The sequence below is a fragment of the Vespula vulgaris genome, chromosome 3, assembly GCF_905475345.1.
Source record: "Vespula vulgaris chromosome 3, iyVesVulg1.1, whole genome shotgun sequence".
In the NCBI taxonomy this organism is placed as follows: Eukaryota; Metazoa; Arthropoda; class Insecta; order Hymenoptera; family Vespidae; genus Vespula; species Vespula vulgaris.
In genome coordinates, this window is record NC_066588.1 from 6,327,501 (window position 1) to 6,342,500 (window position 15,000).

At 41.3% G+C, this 15,000-nt stretch overlaps 1 protein-coding gene and 1 long non-coding RNA gene across 7 annotated transcripts in view; one reads left to right on the forward strand and one right to left on the reverse strand.

Annotated features, from left to right (window-relative positions):
* LOC127062845 (uncharacterized) overlaps positions 1-5,148 on the reverse strand; it is a 28,693-nt gene extending 23,545 nt beyond the window's left edge. Inside the window, exon 1 of the long non-coding RNA XR_007781210.1 lies at positions 5,063-5,148. This is a non-coding gene — a long non-coding RNA (uncharacterized LOC127062845). The remainder of the gene's footprint in view (positions 1-5,062) is intronic.
* LOC127062827 (transcription factor Sox-6-like) overlaps positions 1-15,000 on the forward strand; it is a 171,880-nt gene that overhangs the window by 78,455 nt on the left and 78,425 nt on the right. The window lies entirely within an intron of this gene.

A 15,000-nucleotide genomic window follows, 5' to 3' on the forward strand; every position in this document is an offset into this window, starting at 1 on the left:
GTCTGTCTGTCTCTTTCTCTCTTTCTCTTTTTTCTAGTAACGGGTAAACGATTGCCCTTCTTTCTCGAAATCGCCGACGCCGCAGCCGTCTATACTCCACGGGCCGATAAATACGAGTCCGTCGTAGGACGTAAGAAGGAGGAGGAAAAGAAGGAGGAGGAGAGGCCTCTCTCGGCCCCAGGAATTATAGGCGTTTTAAAAATATTGTTTCATTACTTATTCAACCGGCCGGCTAAGGTATTGCTTTCCAATAGTACCCTTCGATCACAATTTCCAACCGTCTGTATTATTGAAGCTCGCTGGAAAACTCGCATAGAGAGTCTCGCGGTAGTTCGGCGATAGTAGATAGGCCACTCGATTCCAAACCAACGATATGCTGGTAGTAGTTGTGGTATAAGACGAGCGATAAAGGAAATAAACTATGGATCCGGGCAAAAAGAGAGCGTTTACGTAGCTACTATTTCGATGTAATGCATCTTCCGTTTGGAAATTGGATTATAAGAAAAAGAGAAAAGAGAGAAGGTAATTATATTGACTAGAATACACGATTCGAAGCATCTGGAGAATATAGGAGGAGAAATAATTTGTTAAATATCTTAAAATCACGAAATTGATAAGTGAGAAGCTGGAATCAGAGATGGCTATTGTGTGCACCCTGTTCGAGAGGACGAAGGTTCAAACGAAAGAAAAAAAAGGAAGGAAGGAAGGAAGGAAGGAAGGAAGGAAGGAAGGAAGGAAGGAAGGAAGGAAGGATAGATTCTTTCTCGCGAAGAGAAGAGCAGCAAGTATTATCAGGCATCGGTCCGAGTTCTTTCGCTAATGCTTTTATTTGCACGCTTAAAGAGCGAACGCCGGTATAGGACGAAGGACAAAACATGAGGTCTATATTCGTGTCCCTCTTCTCGTCGTTCCTCTTTTCCCTCCAACCCTTGGACATTCCTTCTTTCTCTCTCTCTTTTCTTCTACTCTCTCGAGAAAGAAGACCGGTCCACCTATCGATACGATTCGAAAGAGAAAGAAAGATATAAGAGAAGAGAGGACGAACTCAGGGATCCTTTGCTTCACCAATAAAAATACATATGCACCTGTATGTGTGTGTGTGTGTCGTTCAGAACGGGCGTTAATGAGGAGAGCCGATCGGCTACGGCATTACGCATACATTAGGAACCACCGCCGATCACCGGTGCAACGATCCGATCGAAGAACCTTTTCCTCCACTTCTCCTTAGTCTTCTACGGTTGTCGGTGATCGTAGCGCCGCCATCGGTAGTCCCAAGAGTCGCTCTACCGGTTGCAGGTTTCATTCGAGGCGCTACGGTGCAGTGGCAGAGTGCGGTGCATAGGCCCTACGGCTCTACGGTGGATTCAAGAACGAGATGGAAGATGTAGAAAGAGAGAAAGAGAGAATATTCTCGTATAGGAGCAACTGCAGGAGCCGCCGAGAATGGGAATGAGAAGCTCAAGCGGCGCTTTCAATTATTCCCGCCGAACAATCCCGCCGCTTGTTTCCTTCGGCGATTACATCTCCGAGTATTTATTCACTACCCTCCCTTTACCTCCCGACCCACACCTCCATCCAACCATCCTTCTCTTTCTCCTCCTTCTCTTCCTTCTTCTGCTTCTTCTTCTTCTTCTTCTTCTTCTTCTTCTTCTTCCTTCTTCTCTTACTCGTGTCTACTCTATCCTTCCTTCTATACTTCTCCTATCTACTTTGAAAGCCGCTATCTCTTTCTCTCGTTCTCTGTCTTCTACTTTCCTTTCTCGTCTGATGCAGTTTCTTCTTCTTTATCTTTCAATGCCGCTAGCAGTTTTCTTCTCGTTTGGTCGAACACATGCAGATATGTACTATCGACGAGGGTTCGAAAAACTCGGATCGTATACCTTACTGATCCATGTGTTCTTTTTTAATATTGGAATGAATTACTTATATCGAGCAATATTTGCTAATTTTTAATATTACGATACTACCGAGGAAGAGAAAGAAAAAGAGAGAAAGAGACAGAAAGAATAAATGAAAGAACAGGATAAAGACACCTTCGCAGATTTTCCATTTGTCCATTTACTTTTAACCTGATACATGTAAACTTTGTCTAGGAGTAAGATCGTGTTTTCCCTTTGGATGCGTTTCGCCTCTAGCATCGAGAATAAAGCCGTCGCGAGGGCGTATAAATCAGTTCGTTCGTATATTTAAAGGACCGCTTTGAAGCCAGTCGCGGAGTTATTTCTGCTTATTAGAAGCGAGTGAGCGAACGAGCATACGACCGACCGACCAAGCTGAGTTGAGTTCTGCAATAGGCTCCGTAAGCGAGAAGCAGGTGCGAGGGAGTCGACGTAAAAACCGAGAAACAAGATCGCATTGTTATCGTTTACAAAGTTACAACGTGTTGCCTTTTTGCGGAGGCTCCGTTCTCTTGCATTTTAACGGGAGCGCGAAAGTCTCTTTCTCTTTCTCTTTCTCTTTCACCGACGAAGTTATTCCTTTCCTCTACTCCGACGACAAAGCTTAAATGCGAAAAGAGGGAGAACATTCCTTCTGGACGATTTCTTACGTTCTCTAAGTTCGTGAGAAAGAGAGAAAGACGATAAAAGAGAGAGAGAGAGAGATCTTCTTTTGGCAAAGACGCCAAACGAGCTTAGAATTCGGCGAGGTCGTGGCGCGAAGAGAAATTTCACGCTCGCCTGGCCACGATGCTTACTCTCGTTTTGCCTTCCTTCCTTCCTTCTTTCCTTCTTTCCTTCCTTCCTTCCTTCCTTCCTTCCTCTCTTCCTCCCTTCCTTCCTTCCTTCCTTCGATGTCTCAATGTCTTCTCTGGCTTATTTTAGAGCGATGATCGATATCTGTTATTTCTAAGATGCTTCGCTAACGACCAGTACCGATCATCGCGTTTTAATAATCTTCGTGCGACGTGGAGGACCGAGGACGAACGAAAGGAGACGCTTATAATCCTTTTGTATATCTTTCTGCGTACGTTCTACGATAATTTATCGTTAAAACGTTATCGGTTATAACGGAGGAGAGCAAAAATAATGCTGACTGCTTCTTGGCTAGAACGCGGCTGGAATTAACGAGAGATCGAATTATATATAGAGTAGCGAATGTTGAACGAGCCTCTCTCTCTCTCTCTCTTTCTCTGTCTGTCTGTCTCTTTCTCTCTCTATCTATCTATCTCTCCTTCTCTCTTTTTCTCGTTGATCTTGAATGTTGTAGTGAGACTCGATGGGACTCTCCAGTCGGGACAGAGTCGACTCTCTCGAGGTAATCGTTATTCGGTAATGCGATTCATTAACCGAATCGCTCTCCATTCTCCTGTCCGCGATCGGGCACTATACTATAGTATAAGAGAGAGAGAAAGAGAGAGAGAGAGAGAGAGAGAGATACCCTGGGAGCTCGCGAGGGAGATCCGAAGGGTCGATAAAGCGAGCACGAATTATCAAGAGTTAATTGTAAACTTAATTAACAACCGTGAGACATGACTCGACGAATTTGTTAATCAAAATTGCTTCGCTTTGCTTGCTCGAAAGAGAGAGAGGGATGGTAATAGTGTTCTGCTTCTGAATCAAGATCGAGAACATCGATAGCGTGTCTCTTCTCTATCTAAATAAACTTTCGTAATGCTTCTTTATTCGATCGTTTTAATTCTAGAGAAAACCATTTAAGATTCCATTCTGTCGAAGGTCGAAGAAGAAAGAAAATATGGAACGCGATATGATGATCTTCTGCTAGTCGTCATCGTCTTCTTCGGAAGCGGCATATTCCTCGCTTAAACATCACGTGTGCGGTCGCGCCGAAAGGAAAGCACGCGGCCTATATGTTTTACCACCGACTCCTCGCCTATCGAGCTTAAAGCACAACGAAAGAACGACGGAGAACAGAGAGGAGCTCGAGTCCTTTGCCTATCCCCGAGACTTCTTGGCTAGCACGTATGGGCCACACGTGTCTAAATTATTATTGTCTGAAATATATGCGCAGCGTAAGCTTCTCTCTCTCTCTCTCTCTCTCTCTCTCTCTTTCTCTTTCTCTCTCTCTCTAAGATGTACACACGTATGAGCATATGCGTATGTGCACGTGTTACGTACACTGTACATCCGATATAGGCATATGGGATACATATACAGATACACGTATTGTATACATATACAGGACGTTCAGAAACTGGTTATACCTTCTTCCTTTCCCCGTAGTCATCCGTCTCGCCGTCGTACAACGGTGTTCCATTAAATTATGACACGAGCGATTTATATTTCGTTCGAGGAACGACCGAATTTCACGCTCGTCGAAAAACCGGCCACGAATAATCTCGATTAATGCGCTCTCGCCGTCACTTCTGTAAAACGCTCGTGGAATTTTCTTCGGCGATACTTACCTTATATATACTTACATATATATATATATATATATATATATATATATATATATATATATATATATTCGATATACGATTTTGATTATTGTCCAGCTATGCGTCTTTTATATCTTGCTCGATCAAATCTATTTCTTTAAAGAAAAAAAAAAGAGAAGAAAAAAGAAGAAAAGAGAAAGGAAAAAGAAAAAAAAGGATAAAAGAGAAAAAATATCGAGAACGAGAAGAAGGAAAATCGTAGCTCTATTTGCGAAAGGATGGCCCTGACCTAGCTTAACTCGTCGCACCACCGGCGCGATTTCTCGAGGCTTCTAATTTAGACCGAGTTACATCTTTTCCCGAAAATAGAACGCGCAAAGCCTTCCGAAAGGCCAACTTTCGTGAGTAGAGAGGAGAGAGACGAGTAGTAAACGAAGGGCACGGAACGTGGAAATGCAACAGGGTTGTTAGAGACGGTAATTAAAAGGATAAAATGCGATAAGTTGTCGACTTTTGGTATTATGACCTTCGTTCGTTCGATGGACCAGTTGATGGACCGGACGCATTTCACAGCTTTTCCACGAAAGATTTTCTACTGTATTTATTAGGTTAACACGAGGATGCCCGTTTCAACGTTGTTGCACGTGCCACCGAAGACGAATGTAACCGCTGTCTCCTATCGTTCACGAGACTCGTACGTTAGATACATATATACATACTTACATACGTGTTCAACACTGCTTAGCTTCCTCCCATCTTCTAAGACTTTCGTCTAAATATATCAACGTACATATATACTCTGTTTTCTATTTCCCCCTTTGATAAAACTAAAAAGAAGAAAAACAACAAAAGAAAAAAGAATAAAGAAAAGAAGTAATAATAAAAATAAAAATAAAGATAATAATAAAATACAACAAGTCAACAGATTGATAAATACTTTTTTCCTTATAGAAAGCTATAGACAAGTCAAAGATCTCGATAGAGGCAAGATTCTTATCTCGAAAACTCTTTAGATCGAGTCTCAGTGCGACGCGCGCGAGTCGTTCGAATCCAAGGAAAGAACATAGTCCTCGTTTTGATTTTCATGAAACTCGCATTAAATTGAAATGACCCGCTCGCGCTACTGTGGGAAGCACGCGCGATAACGCGTATATATATATATATATATATATATATATATATATATATATGCATGCGTATATACGTATGTGTCTATGGATATACATGCATATATATAGATATTAGTATGCATGTACGTTGCACCTAACGTCTTAAAGGCCCGTCATTAAAGGCACTCTCGATCGAGGCGTTAACTCGCGGAAATATATATTCAATTATCTGCACGTAGTGTGTAGGACGTAGAAGCGTAGAAAAGCGTACACACGCATGTTCCTGACCATATACGCGTACCCGCCAATTCAGCCTGGATATTATACCGTCGTTCAACGATTATATTACCATCCAAGCGTTTATTTCCTTCGAAAGCGCGTAACTTTCGTTTATCCTTCTTCCCTCGTCGACGTACTCTAATACGCTCGTTTCATTACATGCTTTTTTTATTTTTCCATGTTTTCCTCTTTCTTTCTTTCTTTCTTTCTTTCTTTCTTTTTCTTTTTCCTTTTATTTTCATCTCGTGAAACACGTATGTTCCGCTATCAGAACGTGTGTTACATATATACAAACATATTTTACCGTTATCAATCTCCAAACGTATATAATGACCGTTAAGCTCTCGTCCGGATCGTCCACTTTGGAGTTTCCAATTATAATGCATTTAGATATTTTAAATGCATATCGAGCAGATATGTAGGTGTATACCTTACTTATCAAGGAACGGTACGTTGTGTTTTAGAAGAAGATATCTGGTTTGACGAGGAAACATATTTTCAGTTTTCTAGTAGGTATAATTATCTTGATTCTTACATAAGGATTTCCGTTGAAATTGTTTTTCTTTTTTCTTGCTTTTCTTTCCTTTTTCTTTTTCGAATTGCTGCTTGGAATCTTGTTTTCTTTCTTTCGATCGTTCCAGATAAGATAAGGTTTGTTTATCGTAATTCTATAAAAGATACGTAATTCTAGAAAATACATCGGACGGATCTATCGAGTTAATATTATAATTGTCTTTTTAAATTTAATTCTCTCTCTCTCTCTCTCTCTCTCTCTCTCTCCTCTTTTTCTATGAACGTTTTACTAGCGATAGAAAGGAAAGGAAATAGTCATGGTTGTCTTAGGGATAGGAAGAGAATCTTAAATCTCGCTCTTTCTCAGGGTGACAAGCAAGAATGGAAATGGAATGGAGTGGTGTAGAAGAAAACGACGTGGAACGAAGCTACCGCTGCTACCGGGTCTCTCTTTTAATACCTTCGTTCGTTTTCGTTCGCGCCTAACGTTAACGAGCGATCGTCAAGTTAAATTAAACGAGCCGCGAATCGTTTAAAGAAGTTAACGAGTGAAAGAGGAAACGCTTTTGGCCTTTTGCTACCGAGGCCAGCACGGTAACGTACTGTTACGTCGAACTTCTTCTCCCTTTTCGTGTTTCGAGTAATCGATCGCGCTGTTTTAACGACGAACGATTCGAGCTTAGGATCTTCTGGAAGTACATCCCTATAAGTTTGGTATCAGTTTTCGAAAATCGTACGTTCGATAACGATATCGTGAATCTCACGATCCCTTACTTAGAGTATTTCTTTTCTAGGAAAAAAAGAAAAAATTCTCGAAATGTTTATACGAATCGTTCGATATGAAATCGTCGTTTATTTGATTTTTTTTATCGAATATCCTCGACATCTAAGTAACCTTAGAAATGGTATCCATATTATCGATCCTTATAAAATTCAACTGGAACGATTGATCGACCGAAATATTATACGCAATAAAGATCGACGTAGATGAAGGAAGAAGGAAAGGGGTGAGCGTACGAAAACGATGGGTTTCTCTGTGGTAGCAATTAATAGTAGATTACCAGATCGTAAGGGACGAAGTGGGAAATATACGTATCGTGCATTGGGAATCTACGAGAGTATAAAGAGAAAAAGAGAGAGAGAGAGAGAGAGAAGAAGAGGTCGACAAGGGGTTTGTGTCGAAGGGCCATGGGAGTCGAAAAGGGCGGGGGCAAAAGGCGGATGAGGAAGGATGAGATTACACGCGCCGCCTCGGGGATTACCGCACTCTGATTCTCCGATAAGAATGTCAAAATAAGCTGCCTCTCGCTTCGCCACACGTAATCCGGCCGCCCCGAAACGACTCACGAGGCTGCGTAATTACATTGTGACGACTCTCTCTCTTGCTGTCCTTCTCTCTCTCTCTCTCTTTCACTTTCCGATCCGTCAAAGCAACCGTTCGTCCTTTTCTCTCGCGATATCATCATCGTCCTTTCTTGGAGGAGGATGACTCGATCATCGACGTCGTTTCAATGTATACGTATGTGTACGTGTGTGTGTGTGTTATTTGTGTGTTTACATATAGGCATGTTGTTCGTCTTTCGATATACACATATAAACATATATATACATAGGTAAGAAGAAGAGAAGAGTGGAAGGACGAACGCATGCAGAAGGCCTCTGCCCATTATATTACGTCGAGGGGATTAAAGGAGCCCAGCCACCGCCGACGTAAATTACATTTAACGCGCGCATTCGTACGTGGCTACTGTCGTGCAAATAAGTCGCTACCCGAGCCGAGAGTCCCGGCGTACGCCCATGGAATTAGAATTACCTCCTCGAGCCGAGCCAGGCAACGTCGAACTCGCCCGTTTCTTCTGTCCTCCCTCGGACGAGCGAAGGAAGGAACGAATAAATGAACGGAAAGCTTGCCTACCAAGCTTTACAACGAGTACGGCTAGCAACTACGCATAAATTATCGACCTTCCTTCCCTTTTAACGTCGTGCCACTTTTCACGCCTTTCTTCTTCTTCTTCTTCTTCTTTCTAATTTTTTCTCTTCCTTTCTTGACTGTCTTTGAAGGATTATCTTGCTTTTCTCTCTCACGAGTGTTTAAGTATCGATAAGTAGTAAGGATAAGGAAGATCGAAAGACGTTCTTTATTTTTAACGTTGTTTTTTTGTAGGAAATTAATATTAAGGAGATAAGAGAAAACAAAGAAGCTATATATATATATGTATGTGTGTGTATGTATGTATGTATGTATATAGCTTCTTTAAATATATAAACGATATATAAACGATCTATATTCCTTATCGTTTATAAAGATCGTTTCAGAGTTTAAAGAAAAAACAAAAATAAATCAAATAACAATTATTCCAATCCTTAATTGTTAATATCGCATCATCGAATTTGTTCTTGTTAAATTATCTTATTATTTTATCGCGTCCTTTAATCGTATCACGTAGAACATCACGTTCCAATAACAAGCCTTGTTCGAAAATGCATTCGTATTTATGTTGAAAGAACGTATGTACATATCTGCGTACACTTGTCATCGTTGGGATCCACTCTCACGATACGTAATCAACGCTATTCGCTACATTAAAGCACACTAACGATTTGTGGAGTTATCAGATCCACAAATGTTCCCAACAAGGGTACTACGATACCAAGAGAAAAGTTTGTGCGCGGATTGGCCGGATCACGTGTGTCAAAGCGATCGCAATGAATACTCATAACACGGCGACATGTGTATACATATCTTATGGCGCTCTTCCTACGATCTCCTCTCTTCGTCCCCAAAACCGCTCAGAGGGTTTTACGAGGAAACGATACAATGCCTAGAGAATCACGATTATTCAAGTTGGGGTGGATTATGGGACGCTTATTGAGACCAGCTTCTGTCCCCAACGAACGGACATGCAGGGAGGTTTCTATGTGTTTGCGTTTGTGCATTTCTCTGTGTATTTCGTGTAGAACGTCATCTTTTACATATATACATACATGTGTGTGTGTGTGTGTGTGTGCACACATTGATTTAGTAAGGCCGAACGATGTTGACATTAGCAGATCCGTTCGCGGATTAAAGCTTTGTGTCGTACAAAGCGTTATCACAATGGAAACGCCATTGTATACGCAACCTTGTGTACTTCACCTACTAGGCTGCGTAATAACTTGCTCGATTTCCTATTAAACGTTCGGACATCTTCTCTTGAAGGACTCTTCAATGTTTTGGTTTTGCTTTTAAATTGAAATTAAATCCGTTCATTCTCTTTTTGGATTTCTCATTCCAAGTAATTACAATATGATGCAATATTATTGAAAAATGTAGACTTTTTCTATCTCCTTTTATTTTTCTTCTTTCCTTTCTATAACAGAACTTAATTTATAACGTTAATCGTATAAATTCGACGACCACGATAACGAAAAAGAAATAAAAATAAACCCGAACGTACGGCAATAGTAATTGCCAAGAGTAGTTTGTTCTGGTCAATGCGTCTCATCAGGTACAACCCCTCGACAAGTCTCGCGAGATCGTGCACTTTTTCGAGATCGTAGGAAAGCAGAAAAGAGGGTTAGCTTTTACTTCCGTACATAGAAGCGTTAAAGAGTCGTTCTTAAAACATCGACGTATGGACTTCATCATCGCAACGACTCTAACATACAACCTTTCTAACCGGTGTGGCCTTCTGTGTTTTTAGTATTTTCCTGAAATGAAGTTGCGAAAAGTGAGAAATGGACGAAGAAGAAAAAGTAATAGAAAAAGGAAGGAGATGGAACACGGCGGTTTTGGTGGCGATGTCGGCTAGGTAATATCTTCGTAAGCTCCGTCTTTTATGACAGGACTAGGAGAAGAGAGTGAGTGAGTGAGAGAGAGAGAAAGAGAGAGAGAAAGAGAGAGAGAGAGAGAGAGAGAGAGAGAGCCTCTCAAGGATATTGGTAATCTTCGAGCTGGCTGTAATATTGGCGGCGCAGTGATCTTTCACCCCCCAAAGATCCCACCCATCCTCTTTTTCTTCTTCTTCTCAAGCCGCCACCTTCGATGTTCTCTCTCTCTCTCTCTCTCTCTTATTTTCTTTCCTTCCTGTTTCACAGGCACGTCTCTTACTCCTCTACGAGTACCACCGCCATCACCATCGCTATCACCTCCACTATACCCTTCTCCTTTCGTGAAAGCCAAGCCTTCGAAGAACCTTCTCTCTCTCTCTCTCTCTTTCTCTCTCTCTCTCTCTCTCTCTCTCTCTCTCTCTCTCTCTCTGTTCTACAGAGCTCGTGCTACCAACCCATCCTTAGCCACCCCCTTCTCCGACCCTTTTCCTTCGTCGTCCGGGCAAGCGTATTGACGCGGCTTTGCAGCCACATTCCAGGGTAAGAACATAGAACCTGTACGTACTCCTACTCTTACACACTCTTATACCATGTCATCCTTTCCCTAACCACCACCCATTTTCTCTCTATCCCTTTTTTACTCGCTTGTCCGAGATAACACGACTCGAACTTTGAAATCATCGACGAAACTTGTGAAATTTATTTGCGACAAGTAGAATGATTGTTATGAAAGTTTCTCTTTTTATTTTTTAACACTCGCATATTTCCTAATTGGAACGTTAAAGATTGAAACGTGTATAGATAAAAAAAAAAAAAAAAGAAAACAGAAGAAATTGTAATCGCGACGGAACGACGAACTTAGAATTGAATCTAAATATTTTCTTTCCCTTTAATTTTTATTTTATTTGTCTCATACGATGGAAGAATACCGTAGATTTAGTACAGACCAGAACGGACTTACTTCTTTTACCTTTCTAATCTCAAGTACCAACGTACGTAACTAATGCCACATTCGTGCCGTTTCGCGGGTATACAAATACCCGTGGTAATTCGTTTGAAGGACGCTATTGTGAGCAAGAGTTATGGTTGGTACGTAACGAGGCGTCGATCGGTTCGTTATGAGGCTATCTAAAGCGGTGAGGATAATTGGATGGTACCAGGCTGAATTGCTTGGCCGACAATAGAAACGACGGTAGAAAGGAGCATCGCGATGTGTACGCTGCCTTTATTAAATTCAAAGAGGACCAACGGGAATACTTCTAGTAGACGTTTCTCATTTCGTCTTCTTCTTTTAAACGACCGCTCGGCAATTTTTATTCTAATCTAGAATGTCGTCATTCTAAAGAGAAAGAGAGAAAGAAAGAAAGAAAGAAAGAAAGAAAGAAAGAGAAAGATAGAAAGATTATTACGATCGTAAAAGCAAACGAATACTCTTTTTACGTAATTCTTACAAATTCTTGTCAACACTTTTGCTTCCTGCGTTCTTCTCATCTTAAAAAACTATTTAAATTAATTTCAAAGTAAATAAATCCTCGTTCGAATAAAAGTTCTATTCTTTTTCACAATAAAGTTATTTCAATGAGAAAGACTATCGTTCGTTAAAACGAATAAAAAAAAACAAGAATTAAATCTAATAGCTACTTTTCAGATTACGAATGATTATTACGTTACGAACGTAATAAGATTCATACGAAACTTTGAAATTCTTTCAATCGATCGATTAGCGATTAACGCAGAATTTATTAAATAACATTTGTATTGGAAGTAGTTCCATTTCGTGGTAGAAATTCGTACGTATGTTTGTTACTCGCAACGTAGTAACGAATAGAAGAGAAAAGAGAAAAGAGGAGTCCATTGGTCGTGGTCGGCGAGAGAAGAGTCTTTTTCTTCTTGTCCTGACGGGCCGGCGTCGCGCTGCATCACCTGCCAACTCGACGACGCACGACCCTTTCCTTCTTTAGCTCGCGCGAGACAGAGGGCCGGGCGCTTAATTGCAAAAATTAACGCCGGTACGAAGCACACCGTGTTCTGTCTCTTTCTCTCTTTCTCTCTTTCTCTTTCTCTTCGGGTTTCTCCGTAATTGTTGAAAACTAATTAGGGCGGAGATTTTATTGCGCCGGAGACTCGACTCCGCTCATAATGCACCGTTCCGTTTGATAGCCGCGCTCGCGAGCGCAATCTCTTCATAAAGGTCCGCGTCGATTCTCTATCTTTCTCTCTTAGTTTTTCTCCTTCTATCGTCTCTCTCTCTTTCTCTCTCTCTCTCTCTCTCTCTCTCTCTCTCTCTTTCTCTTTTTCTCTCTTTTCGTCTCCTCCCATTCTGCAGCTTCTCTCCGTAGTCTCTTGTACTCGCATCTCTCTCTCTCTCTCTTTCTCTCTCTCTTTTTTCTCTCTCTTTTTTCTCTATCTCTCTCTTTCTTTTCCCGTGTATTCCGCGTAAGCCGCAGTGGCGTGGTGCGCGAGATTAACACGAGAATAAAATAAAGGCTATTGAATCCCCCATGGCTCTCTGAACAAAAATAGCCTCCAATGAGAAAAGGAACCTTACAGTTTCTTTTCAGGTCTTTCATAAAAATTTCTGAAAACTAATTTTCCTCTTACACGTGGGTCGCGCAGCAGGGTGTGCCACGTATATAAGAAGGAAAGGAACGGCCTTCGTCGTCGGTTTCTACCCCCTTCCCTACATCTTCTCTCCCCTCCCTCCTCCCGCCAAACCCTCTCTTTTCTCACACCCTTCAATGTTTGCCACCTTCGGTTCTCTTATATACCCGTCACCTTTCCCTCTCTCCATCGCAGCCATCGCTTCTTCGTACCTCCTTCTCTTCCTCTTCCTCTTCCTCTTCTTCCTCCTACCCAACTTCCTCCCCCTCTTCCTGCTCCTACTCTTCTTCGTCGTTTCCACCCGTTCCATTCCTGCTACAGCACTTTTATACGAGGTGCTAATCTTCCAGACAAGCCCCCTACACCACCTTCCTCTACTTCTTTCCGTGCCACCCTTCTCACTCTTTTCCTCAGCCAGCGCTTTCTCTCTCTTTCTCTTTTTCTTTGCTTTCGTGGTAGTCTTACAAGCAATCTCTCTCTCTCTCTCTCTCTCTCTCTTTTTCTCTCTTTCTCTTTTTTTCTTGCACGACCCTTTCTCCCTCTCGCTAAAGTCACTACCGGGATTATAATATAATATCACGTTCTTTGCAAGGGTGAGGAAACTCTACTCTTGTTGCATCGAGACGTCGAACGACGGATGATTACAACTATAATCTCTGTCGTTCTTTCGGTTCTTTTTCTTAAGTCTCTCTCTCTCTCTCTCTCTTTCTCTCTCTTTATCTGTCTCTATCTGTTTCTATCTCTGTTTTCTTCTCCTTCGTTATCACGTCAATTACGTTCGTCACGATCCGCACGCGTCCGAAAGTTATTAGATCCTTTATATATGATACCATGATACGATTCTTCTTATTTCTTTCATCCTCTCTTCTCATTTATTCACAGGATAATTATCTTAATTAAAGAATAATGATAGTCAAGTTCTTTCTGTAAATCTTTCGATTTACTTCTTCTTTTTTATTTTTATTTATTTATTTCTTTTTTTTCAAAGAAACGCAACGTCAAAAGTGTAAGTTTTATTATTCTTTTGGAAAATGTAAATGCTTATACGTTCCAAGGTAAAAAACCTGTAAGGAAAATTGTCTTTTTCGGAAAGCGTTACCAAGGGATAGGAGGATCGATCGATCGTTATAAATAGCTAAGTAGTCTAGTAGCAGGAGAACGAAGAAATTCGATGCAATTTCACGACATTTATTATCGGCCGTGTCGCATAACCGCCGACCCGTCAGTACTCCCATGGGATCGTATCCAACGGGATAGAGACTGGCTATAGTAGCGGGAACAATGTAGCTGCCTCCTGAATTATTCCCTTTGACTGCTCGATTTCGTCTTGCTTCGTTCGCTTCGCTCGTTTCTATCTCCCGCTTAAAGAGTTTTGCGTCTTTTATTTTCACAGTCAGAATGGACACGTTTTCCTCTTCTCTTTTCGATTAATCGAACAAAGAAAAGGAACCTTCGTAGTGTCCTAAAAATATTTTTTTTACTTTTCTGTTTGTATATTTTTCTTTCTCTATTTCCTTTTTTTTTTTTGATTCTCATACTTTCATACAACACATCGCACATATACGATGAATATCTTTATCATTAGAATTTTCAAACAAAATTTTCGAGAAGAAGAGAAAGACTTTGACAATGGGACGATTTTACCTTGTACCTTTGAACACGATGTACGTCAAATTTGTGCACGCGATCTGAAACCGGCAATCGCGATGGCTACGGTACTCCGTCATCCGTAGCACAAAAAGGCCTTTATTGGACGACATCGGACGTATTATATTAGGTTCACGCGTGATCCATCTCCCGAGGACAGGCGGACAATAACGCGATAACGTGTCTAACGTTCGATCATGAACACTGAGGGAGAGAGAGAGAGAGAGAGAGAGAGAGAGAGAGAGAGAGAGAGAGAAGAGAGATAGAGAAAACTCGAATCCCGTTGACCCCTTATTTGTATCTTAGGGTCCGATTTTCCAATGACTTTTTCCTGAGACGATCGACAATGAAAGGAAAAAAAGAAGAAAAAGAAAAAAAAAGAAAAGTGTCTGAAGACCACGAACGTTGTGATAAAAGGGACAAGGGGAAAAAAAGATAGGGACACTGATTGAACCCATCAGCAACGGTAGATAAGCGTGTTATAAATAAAAGCCGAATGAGTATGCCAAAACTCGAGTGACTCAGCCATTTTCGTGACTCCCGCGCATCCCATTTAACCGAGATGATTTTTCTCTCTCATTCTCTCTCTCTCTCTCTCTCTCTCTCTCTCTCTCTTTCTCTCTTTCTCTCTCTATCTATCTATTTCTCTTGCGTATGCACGGCCCAAAATCAAAGCCGCTTTTACCCGTGCGATCGTTTAGT